Source organism: Mustela erminea, chromosome X (assembly GCF_009829155.1).
Source record: "Mustela erminea isolate mMusErm1 chromosome X, mMusErm1.Pri, whole genome shotgun sequence".
NCBI lineage: Eukaryota > Metazoa > Chordata > Mammalia > Carnivora > Mustelidae > Mustela > Mustela erminea.
In genome coordinates this window covers 95,133,202-95,145,513 of record NC_045635.1, presented here as the reverse complement: position 1 = coordinate 95,145,513, position 12,312 = coordinate 95,133,202, and the positions used below count along the sequence as shown (strand labels likewise).

The window sequence follows — 12,312 nt, the reverse complement described above, 5'->3', positions numbered from 1 at the left end:
ACTGGAATGGAAGACAAGAGTGAGTGCATAACAGATAATGCCAAAAAGGATAAGGAATAAAGCCCATTATGAATAAAATAGGGTAAGTACTTATTAAAATTGGGATTCAAAATCTGGATAACTGAAATGCTTTATAAGAAGAAGGAAAAAAAAAAGAATTTAGCAACAAGGACAAAACATTGACAAGTGTAAAAGAAGAAAATCTTCCAGAAATGACAGAGGTCCTGAGTTTGCAAATCAAAAGGCTTCACTCTTCCAAGAAAAGTTTATAATGACAAAACAATAGAGAGGTATCCATCATGATTTAACTTTGGTTAAAGAAGGACTGTTATAGATATTTAGATATAAGAAGACCACTATGGCTATAAGTCAAAGAATGAATGGTTTAAAGTTGTTTAAAAATAGGTGTTTCCATGGAAAAATACTCAACATCACTAGCCATCAGGGAAATACAAATCAAATCTACAAGAGATACCACCTTATACCAGTTAGAATGGCAAAAATTAACAAAATAGGAAACAACAAATGTTGGCGAAGATGTGGAGAAAGGGGAACACTTTTACACTGTTGGTGGGAATGCAAGCTGGTACCACCACTCTGGAAAACAGTATGGAGTTTCCTCAAGATGTTAAAAATAGAGCTACCCTATGACCCAGCAATGACACTACTAGGTATTTATCCCAAAGATACAGATTTAGTGAAAAGAAAGGGCACATGTACCCCAATGTTCATAGCAGCAATGTCAACAATAGCCAAACAGTGGAAGGAACTAAGATGTCCTTCAACAGGCAAATGGATAAAGAAGATGTGATCCATATTCATATTGGAATATTATTCAGCCATTGGAAAGGATGAATACCCACCATTTGCGCTGATGTGGATGGAACCGGAGAGGATTATGCTAAGTGAAGTGAGTCAAGCAAAGAAAGACAAGTATCATATGGCTTCACTCTTATGTGGAACATAAGCAATGGCATGGAGGACCAAAGGAAAGGGAGGGAAATCTGAAGGGGGAGAAATCAGAGAGGGAGATGAACCATGAGACTCTATAGACCCCAAGAAACAAACTGAGGGTTTCAGAGGGGAAGGGGTGGGGGGTATGGGGTAGCTGGGTGATAGATGTTAAGGAGGGCACCTGTTGTGATAACCGCTAGATATTATATGCAACTAATGAATCATTGAACACTACATCAAAAACTACTGATGTACTATATAGAGGCTAACTGAACATAATTTAAAAAATTTAAATTTAAGTTAAAAAAATAAAATGAATAAATAATTTAAAATGGTGTTTCCATTTTTGTTTTGTTTTTATTTTCCTCACATTAAAAGCAATCCAAAAGAGGTTGTTCCAGAATTGGTACCAGGGCTCAACAATGTCCACCAGGATCTGGGCCCTTTATATCTTTTCACATCACTATCATTAGTAGAAGACTTTTGCCTTCATTTTTTTCTTCCATGATCAAGATGACTATTGTGTCGTGTCTCATTAAGTCCTTTCATAGCTACACTCAAAAGTAGAAATAAAGGGTAGATACTTTCTCCTCATTGTCTGTGTATGTGTTTATCTACCTATCTATCCATCATCTATCTAGTTGTTTATTTGACTAGAGGTTTTAGTTTCAAAGTACAAAATATGGAAATGCAATAATATTTCACACTTTTAATTTATGTTTGTTTTATTGAGGTTTGATGTTAATTCTATGCTGTATTGATGTAAGAACAATAAAGATTCTGTATCTGTGGCTCCAGGCACATATCTGATAGTACAAATGAGCTTCAAGTTACACACTGAACAAAACAAAAAAAAAAAGTTGAGGTAATGAAGTAGGGGAGGGCACATGGCAGAAAGGGAAAAAGAAAAAACAAAGAATTGAACACCCACACGGACATTTCCACACCACCTACAATGCTAACTTGCTTTAGAGAAAGAGTATAAAGTTAGGCAAGAATGAGATTCAACAATTGTTGACCTGTTACCGCATCATGCTTTTCAGCAACATTTCAGGAGAGTCTGAAGCACTTTTTACAGCAAAACTATAACAACAAACTCCCCAAACAACCCTAGGCACCTCAAGCTAACACACAATTAATTTTAAACATTGGCATGAAATTTGATTTAACCAATTAAAGAAAGGAAAAATGGTAACAGTTATGCCTCCATAGTGTGATTAACCTCTCTTAGATGCTTGCATCACCTAGAAGTCAAATGGCTTTTAATGTAATCTCCATTTCTAATGGTGATCTTGCCCCATCTGGCAGGAGATAATATAGTAATGCTGAAAAAGCTTCTGTGCAGTCCTTCAATAGTGTCTTAAAGAACCAAAAAGCTGGAACCAGTAAAATCCACAGAAATAAATTCTTGGCTTTAAGAACTATTGAAAAAGTTTTTCTTTAAAAACCAGTGGGGATTGCATGGAGCACTGAGTGTGGTGCAAAAATAATGAATACTGTTATGCTGAAAATAAATAAATAAATAAATAAATAAATAAAATATATATATATATATATATATATAAAACCAGTGGGGCAGAAACCTAAATTCTGAGACGAAATGTAAAAGTCAAATTTGGTGTTCCTCACTGACAATGGGGAATTTCCAAAGAGTGGGGTGGGGATGGGAAGGAATGGGAGGGGTCAGAGATGGTTTCTCTTGTTGGCTTTTAGGTCTCACTGATTTTCATCTTCTATATCGTGCATAAATTCTTTATTCTGCTCTTTTCAATCAACCTGCATGTCTGAAGTCCACCGTGTCAGATTATCGTGTAACAACTGCATCATAAGTGTAGAGTCCCTAGAATTTACTTCACTCAGCACATCCATTTCTGTAACTACATCATCAAAGACCGCTTTGGCCAACCAAAAGTCATGGTCAGGGGAATTAAGAATTTCATAGTAGAATACAGAAAAATTGAGAGCAAGAGCTGAGTGAATGAGAGGTGGTGGTCCAAGTTCTATCATTGCAGTATCTTTAGCAGTTTTCAAGCCACTAGGCTATTCTCCACAGCCTCCTTCCTGTAGGAAATTCAGCCAGATACCTGTGATAGTCCCTTTTCGTTTTATAATAGAAAACATTGGACTCACCAGTGTTAGGCACTGGAATGAAGTGTTTGTTCAGTGTTTCAAAACTCTCATAAAATATTAACCCTAGCTCAATCTCAAACCATCTGCCAATGTTCCTGAATTATTTTCAGTTTGCCTACTCCTTCCTTGTTTTCTTCTACCTGTTCAATGCTGCTGATTATTCTCCAGGAGGATCTTCTAGTCAGCTCCAATCACACTTCTTTTTTTTTTAATTTTTTATTTTTTATAAACATATAATATATTTTTATCCCCAGGGGTACAGGTCTGTGAATTGCCAGGTTTACACACTTCACAGCATTCACCATAGCACATACTGTCCCCAATGTCCATAACACCACCCCCCTCTCCCAACCCTCCTCCCCCAAGCAACCCTCAGTTAGTTTTGTGAGATTAAGAGTCATTTATGGTTTGTCTCCCTCCTAATCCCATCTTGTTTCATTTATTCTTCTCCTACCCTCTTAACCCCCCATGTTGCATCTCTACTTCCTCTTATCAGGGAGATCATATGATAGTTGTCTTTCTCTGCTTGACTTATTTCACTAAGCATGATACCCTCTAGTTCCATCCATGTCGTCACAAATGGCAAGATTTCATTTCTTTTGATGGCTACATAGAATTCCATTGTGTATATATACCACTTCTTCTTTATCCATTCATCTGTTGATGGACATCTAGGTTCTTTCCATAGTTTGGCTATTGTAGACATTGCTGCTATAAACATTCGGGTGCACGTGCCCCTTCAGATCACTATGTTTGTATCTTTAGGGTAAATACCCAGTAGTGCAATTGCTGGGTCATAGGGTAGTTCTATTTTCAACATTTTGAGGAACCTCCATGCTGTTTTCCAGAGTGGTTGCACCAGCTTGCATTCCCACCAACAGTGTAGGAGTGTTCCCCTTTCTCCACATCCTCGCCAGCATCTGTCATTTCCTGACTTGTTAATTTTAGCCATTCTGACTAGTGTGAGGTGATATCTCATTGTGGTTTTGATTTGTATTTCCCTGATACCGAGTGATATGGAGCACTTTTTCATGTGTCTGTTGGCCATCTGGATGTCTTCTTTGCAGAAATGTCTCTTCATGTCTTCTGCCCATTTCTTGATTGGATTATTTGTTCTTTGGGTGTTGAGTTTGCTAAGTTCTTTATAGATTTTGGACACTAGCCCTTTATCTGATATGATATTTGCAAATATCTTCTCCCATTCTGTCAGTTGTCTTTTGGTTTGTTAACTCTTTCCTTTGCTGTGCAAAAGCTTTTGATCTTGATGAAATCCCAATAGTTCATTTTTGCCCTTGCTTCCCTTGCCTTTGGCGATGTTCCTAGGAAGATGTTGCTGCGGCTGAGGTCAAAGAGGTTGCTGCCTGTGTTCTCCTCAAGGATTTTGATGGATTCCTTTCTCACACTGAGGTCCTTCATCCATTTTGAGTCTATTTTCATGTGTGGTGTAAGGAAATGGTCCAATTTCATTTTTCGGCATGTGGCTGTCCAATTTTCCCAACACCATTTATTGAAGAGGCTGTCTTTTTTCCATTGGACATTTTTTCCTGCTTTGTCGAAGATTAGTTGACCATAGAGTTGAGGGTCTATTTCTGGGCTCTCTATTCTGTTTCATTGATCTATGTGTCTGTTTTTGTGCCAGTACCATGCTGTCTTGGTGATGACAGCTTTGCAATAGAGCTTGAAGTCCGGAATTGTGATGCCGCCAACTCTGGCTTGCTTTTTCAATATTCCTTTGGCTATTCGAGGTCTTTTCTGGTTCCATTTAAATTTTAGGATTATTTGTTACATTTCTTTGGAAAAAAATGAATGATATTTTGATAGGAATTGCATTAAGTGTGTAGATTGCTTTAGGTAGCATAGACATTTTCACAATATTTATTCTTCCAATCCTGGAGCATGGAACATTTTTCCATTTCTTTGTGTCTTCCTCAATTTCCTTCATGAGTACTTTATAGTTTTCTGAGTATAGATTCTTAGCCTCTTTGGTTAGGTTTATTCCTAGGTATCTTATAGTTTTGGGTGCAATTGTAAATGGGATTGACTCCTTAATTTCTCTTTCTTCTGTCTTCTTGTTGGCGTAGAGAAATGCAACTGATTTCTGTGCATTGATTTTATATCCTGACACTTTACTGAATTCCTGTACAAGTTCTAGCAGTTTTGGAGTGGAGTCTTTTGGGTTTTCCACATATAGTATCACATCATCTGTGAAGAGTGATAATTTGACTCCTTCTTTGCCGATTTGGATGCCTTTAATTTCCTTTTGTTGTCTGATTGCTGAGGCTAGGACTTCTAGTACTATTTTGAATAGCAGTAGTGATAATGGACATCCCTGCCATGTTCCTGACCTTAGCAGAAAAGCTTTCAGTTTTTCTCCATTGAGAATGATATTTGCGGTGGGTTTTTCATAGATGGCTTTGATAATATTGAGGTATGTGCCCTCTATCCCTACGCTTTGAAGAGTTTTGATCAGGAAGGGATGCTGTACTTTGTCAAATGCTTTTTCAGCATCTATTGAGAGTATCATATGGTTCTTGTTCTTTCTTTTATTAATGTGTTGTATCACATTGATTGATTTGTGGTTGTTGAACCAACCTTGCAGCCCTGGAATAAATCCCACTTGGTCGTGGTGAATAATCCTTTTAATGTACTGTTGAATCCTATTGGCTAGTATTTTGGTGAGAATTTTCGCATCTGTGTTCATCAAGGATATTGGTCTATAGCTCTCTTTTTTGATGGGATCCTTGTCTGGTTTTGGGATCAAGGTGATGCTGGCCTCATAAAATGAGTTTGGAAGTTTTCCTTCCATTTCTATTTTTTGGAACACTTTCAGGAGAATAGGAATTAATTCTTCTTTAAATGTTTGGTAGAATTCCCCTGGGAAGCTCTCTGGCCCTGGGCTTTTGTTTGTTTGGAGATTTTTGATGACCGTTTCAATCTCCTTACTGGTTATGGGTCTGTTCAGATTTTTTTTTATTTCTTCCTGGTTCAGTTGTGGTAGTTTACATGTCTCTAGGAATGCATCTATTTCTTCCAGATTGTCAAATTTGTTGGCGTAGAGTTGTTCATAGTATGTTCTTAAAATTGTCTGTATTTCTTTGGTGTTAGTTTTGATCTCTCCTCTTTCATTCATGATTTTATTTATTTGGGTCCTTTCTCTTTTCTTTTTGATAAGTCTGGCCAGGGGTTTATCAATCTTATTAATTCTTTCAAAGAACCAGCTCCTAGTTTCGTTGATTTGTTCTATTGTTTTTTGGTTTCTATTCCATTGATTTCTGCTCTGATCTTTATGATTTCTCTTCTTCTGCTGGGTTTCGGGTTTCTTTCTTGTTCTTTCTCCAGCTCCTTAGGTGTAGGGTTAGGTTGTGTACTTGAGACCTTTCTTGTTTTTTGAGAAAGGCTTGTACCGCTATATATTTTCCTCTCAGGACTGCCTTTATTGTGTCCCACAGATTTTGAACCGTTGTGTTTTCATTATCATTTGTTTCCATGAATTTTTTCAATTCTTCTTTAATTTCCTGGTTGACCCTGGTTGAGACTAAAAGGATGCTGTTTAGTCTCCATGTATTTGGGTTCTTTCCAAATTTCCTCCTCTGATTGAGTTCTAGCTTCAGAGCATTGTGGTCTGAAAATATGCAGGGAATGATCCCAATCTTTTGATACCAGTTGAGACCTGATTTAGGACCGAGGATGTGATCTATTCTGGAGAATGTTCCATGTGCACTAGAGAAGAATGTATATTCTGTTGCTTTGGCATGAAATGTTCTGAATATATTTGTGATGTCCATCTGGTGCAGTATGTCATTTAAGGCCTTTATTTCCTTGTTGATCTTTTGCCTGGATGATCTGTCCATTTTGGTGAGGGGAGTGTTAAAGTCCCCTACTATTTTTGTATTATTGTGGATGTGTTTCTTTGATTTTGTTATTAATTGGTTTATATAGTTGGCTGCTCCCACGTTAGGGGCATAGATATTTAAAATTGTTAGATCTTCTTATTTGACAGATCCTTTGAGTATGATATAGTGTCCTTCCTCATCTCTTATTATAGTCTTTGGCTTAAAATCTAATTGATCTGATATAAGGATTGCCACCCCTGCTTTCTTCTGATGTCCATTAGCATGGTAAATTATTTTCCATCCTCTCACTTTAAATCTGGAGGTGTCTTTGGGTCTAAAATGAGTTTCTTGTTGGCAACATATAGATTTTTTTTTTTTTTATCCATTCTGATACCCTGTGTCTTTTGATTGGGGCATTTAGCCTATTAACATTCAGGGTAACTATTGAGAGATATGAATTTAGTGCCATTGCATTGTCTGTAAGGTGACTGTTACTGTATATTGTCTCTGTTCCTTTCTGATCTACTACTTTTAGGCTCTCTCTTTGCTTAAAGGACCCCTTTCAATATTTCCTGTAGAGCTGGTTTGGTGTTTGCAAATTCTTTCAGTTTTTGTTGGTCCTGGAAGCTTTTAGTCTCTCCTTCTATTTTCAATGATAGCCTAGCTGGATATAGTATTCTTGGCTGCATGTTTTTCTCATTTAGTGCTCTGAATATATCATGCCAGCTCTTTCTGGCCTGCCAGGTCTCTGTGGATAAGTCTGCTGCCAATCTAATATTTTTACCATTATATGTTACAGACTTCTTTTCCCTGGGCTGCATTCAGGATTTTCTCTTTGTCACTAAGACTTGTAAATTTTACTATTAGGTGACGGGGTGTGGACCTATTCTTGTTGATTTTGAGGGAGGTTCTCTGCACCTCCTGGATTTTAATCCTTGTTCCCTTTGCCATATTAGGGAAATTCTCTGCAATAATCCTCTCCAATATACCTTCTCTTCCCATCTCTCTTTCTTCTTCTTCTGGAATCCCAATTATTCTAATGTTGTTTGTCTTATGGTGTCACTTATCTCTCAAATTCTCCCCTCGTGGTCCAGTACTTGTTTGTCCCTCTTTTGATCAGCTTCTTTATTCTCTGTGATTTGGTCTTCTATATCGCTAATTCTTTCTTCTGCCTCATTTATCCTAGCAGTGAGAGCCTCCATTTTTGATTGCACCTCATTAGTAGCTTTTTTAATTTCAACTTGGTTAGAGTTTAGTTCTTTTATTTCTCCAGAAAGGGCTTTTACATCTCCGGAGATGGCTTCTCTAATATCTTCCATGCCTTTTTCGAGCCTGTCTAGAACCTTGAGAATTGTTATTCTGAACTCTAGATCTGACATATTACCAACGTCTGTATTGATTAGGTCCCTAGCCTTTGGTACTGCCTCTTGTTCTTTTTCTTTTTGTGGTGAATTTTTCTGCCTTGTCATTTTGTCCAGATAAGAGTATATGAAGGAGCAAGTAAAATACGAAAAGGGTGGCAAAGACCCCAGGAAAATAGGCTTTAACCAAATCAGAAGAGATCCCAAATCATGGGGGGGGGGAGAAAGGGGATAAAGAGGGTCAGAAAAAAAAATACTAAAAAAGAAAACAAATAAAGAAAAAATAAAAAATATATATATATATTAGATAAACTAGTTAAAAAATGTTAAAAAAGAAAAGGGTAAAAGTTAAAAAAACATTTAGCAGAAGAGAAAAAAAAATTGAAAAAGAAAAACAATGAAATTAACTGCAGTACTAAAGAATCATGGGGAGAAAGCCATGAGCTCCGTGCTTTGCTTTCTCCTCCTCTGGAATTCTGCTGCTCTCCTTGGTATTGAACCTATACTCCTTGGTAGGTGAACTTGGTCTGGGCTGGATTTCTTGTTGATCTTCTGGGGGAGGGGCCCTCTTGTAGTGATTCTCAAGTGTCTTTGCCCCAGATGGAATTGCCCTGCCATTACCGGGGGCCGGGCTGAGTAATCCGCTCGGGTTCACTTTTGGGAGCTTTTGTTCCCTGAGCGCTTTCTGTAGAGTTCCGGAGGACGGGAATGAAAATGGCGGCCTCCGGGTCTCCGGCTCGGAGGATCCGAGAGCTCGGGGCCCCACTCCTCAGTGCGCCCTCAGAGAATAGTGCCCAATTATTCCCGTCTCCCTGGCCTCCGGCCGCGCTCTGAGCTCACCAAGCTGCGACCGGTTCAAGGTAACCCTGAGCTGGGAGCTCACTCCTCGGCTCTGTCTCTGTAGCCAGCTTCCCCGTTCTAATACCTGCAAGCTCTGCGACACTCAGACACCCCTGATCCTTCTGTGACCCTGCAGGACCTGAGGCCACCCTAACCCCGCGTGGGCTTCACCCCGGTTTAGCCTCTGGGGCAATGTCCCTCAGCAGAACAGACTTTTTAAAGTCCTGATTTTGTGCTCCGTTGCTCCGCTGCTTGCTGGGAGCCAACCCCTCCTCCCGCGGTCTATCTTCCCTTCGCTTTGGATTCACTTCTCCGCCAGTCCTACCTTTCAGAAAGTGGTTGATTTTCTGTTTCTAGAATTGCTGTTCTTCTTCTCTTCAATCTCCCATTGGATTTGTAGGTGTTTGCAATCTTTAGATAAGCTATCTAGCTGATCTCCTGCTACCTGATGTAGTCTCAGCCTGTTACGTCTCTGCCATCTTGACTCCCCAGCTTCCAATCACACTTCTGTATGCGACAGATAGACTTGTTTCTTTGAATATCATCTCAATGTTCATCTCTCCTACTTTCTTCATTAATTCTACCATTTCATGCTATCGACAAGACTGATTGGCCAGCCTCACCTGGTACATCAGATTTTGTGAGCATCCATAGTGGTGCCAGCTCCAGTGACATCTATGTGACCGTAGGAACCAGATAGCATCTCTTACTCACCCACTCTCAATACCTCTCTCTCCATTTATTAGTGTGCAAAATCTTTTTTCTTTTTTTTTTTCTGGAGAGAGATTGTGTGTGTGCAAGCAGGGCAGTGAGGAGGGGGCGGATGGAAAGGGAGAGAATTGTATGCTGACTCTGCACTGAGCACGGAACCCAACTTGGGGCTCAGTCTCATGACCCTAAGATCATGACTTGAGCCGAAATGGAGAGTCAGACACTCAGCCGAGTGAGCCATATGAACACCCCCAAAGAAAATCTTTCTTACTTGTTTTTAAAGGTTTATTTTACTATTTATTTATTTATTTATTTAAACAGAGAGATAGGGGGAGAGAGAGAGAAAGAATGAGAGAGAGATGGCACAAGCAGCAGGTCCAGCAGGCAGAGGGAGAGGGGTCCACAGGGATGCTGACATGGGGCTCGATCCCAAGACATTAGGATCATGACCTGAGCTGAAGGCAGATGCCCAACCAACTGAACCTCCCTGGGTCCCTGGAAAATCTTTCTTAGAACAATTGAACAAAAATTTCCTTGTATCTCTTGAGCTAGAACAAGGCTACACGACTATACTGTTGCTCTAATGGAGGCTACGGAAGTGAATATCTGACATTTTCATGCTCTAGTATTAACAATGGACTTTGATGGCAAGTGAGAAGTAAAAGGGGATTGGCTAATGCACAGGCAACCAAAAGTGTTTGCTACAGTCATCTACTAAGGGAAAAAATTATTGGGCTATTAGATTTTCAACAATACCAGATACCAAATATAAAAATAATATCAGAATATTTTATAAACTATACATATATATTTATATATATACATGTGTTTACACATGTATATGTACAAAAAGTGCACAAATCATGTCTATATAATTTAATGAATTTTATACACAATAAACGTAAAAACACCCAGATTTAGAAATAGATTGTTACTAGGACCCCAGAATTCCCTCCTTTACCCCACCTGCTCTCCAAATGCAATCATTATCTTGACTTCCAACATCTATTAATTTTGTCTGTTTTAAAATTTTGTATAAATTCAAGAATACAGTATATCATCACATTTTTCTGTTCTTTCACTTTTGCACAAATTGAAGTTGAATTTAGTTCATGCTGAGCTTTTCCCTATTGTAATAGTATTACTCAATAAAATCTATCCGTACCACTTTAACTAGTGACTTTAACTAGTAACTGACTTTGTCATTGACATTTATTAAGAGCATGGAGTATAGGAGCACCTGGGTGGCTCAGTCATTTGGGTGGTTGCCTTCGGCTCCAGTCATGATTGGAGATACGTTTCAATCACTGAGTAAGATTTTGAATTAATCCTGTTGCTCTAAGTCAAATGTCTGATACCCCTCAACTTCTCTGTTAAACCACTTTGGGCAGAGAGCTTGCTCCTTCCTCTCTGCCTACTGCTCTGCTCTGCCTACTTGTGCTCTCTCTCTGTCTCTCTGTCAAATAAATCAATAAAATCTTAAAAAAAGAAAAAAAGCATGGAGTGTAGCCAGACTATGATGCTTCAGATCCCAGCAGAACCACTAGTTGTAGAACCTTGCTGTTTGTTTTGTATCTCAGTTTCCACATTTGAAAATAGGAATAATAATGGTAGGTTGGTAGATAGGATTACATGAGCTAATCTACATAATTAAATTAGAATGTAGTCTGGCACATAGTGAAGTCTATATAATGGTTTTACTAATTACTATCATTGTTCCTCAGCAATGTGCTTCTAGAAATTGGTGGGAAATTGTCAAAAGGGAAATATTTGCATAAATATTTGTAATACTTCTGTCAAAGAGTTTATATAAAAAGAGCTCTTATAGGTATGCTTGGGTGGCTCAGTCAGTTAAGCACCTGACTCTGGGTTTCAGCTCAGGTCATGATCTCAGGGTCTTGAGATCAAGCCCCTCATCAGGCTTGTGCTCAGCACAGAGTCTGCTTGGGTTTTTCTCTTCCTCTCTCTTTGTTCCTCCCCAGTCTATAAAATAAATAATTTTTTTTAAATGAGTCCTTATAAATTAATAAGAAAAGGAATGAGGGCACCTGGGTGGCTCAGTTGGTTAAGTGACTGCCTTCAGCTCAGGTCATGATCTTAGAGTCCTGCATTTGGCTCTCTTTTCAGCAGGGAGTCTGCTTCTCCCTTTGACCCTTCTCCCTCTCATGCTCTCTCTTTTTTTCTCTCTCAAATAAATAAATAAAATCTTTTTTTTAAAGGAATGAATGTTCTGATAGAAATGTTTGCAAAAAGCAGCAACAGACAATTCATAACAAAAGGAAATATTGGTCAATAAATGTATGAAAAGCTATTTGAGCAAAGAAATGCAAACAGACAAAAAAAAACAACAAAAATCCAATGAGATGTCATTTGTCTTTTATGTGACAAGCAGAATTGAAAGAATAAAAGAGAAATTAAAATATCCAGTTAGGGTTAGGGTTAGAAAAATGAACACTCATTCTTGGTCTCTTCAGGTTTCAAAA

General features: G+C 38.5%; 1 pseudogene; it reads right to left on the bottom strand.

Annotated features, from left to right (window-relative positions):
* Window positions 1–2,600: 2,600 nt before the first annotated feature.
* Window positions 2,601–9,720, bottom strand: LOC116583167 (annotated as a pseudogene).
* Between the last annotated feature and the right edge of the window lie 2,592 nt (window positions 9,721–12,312).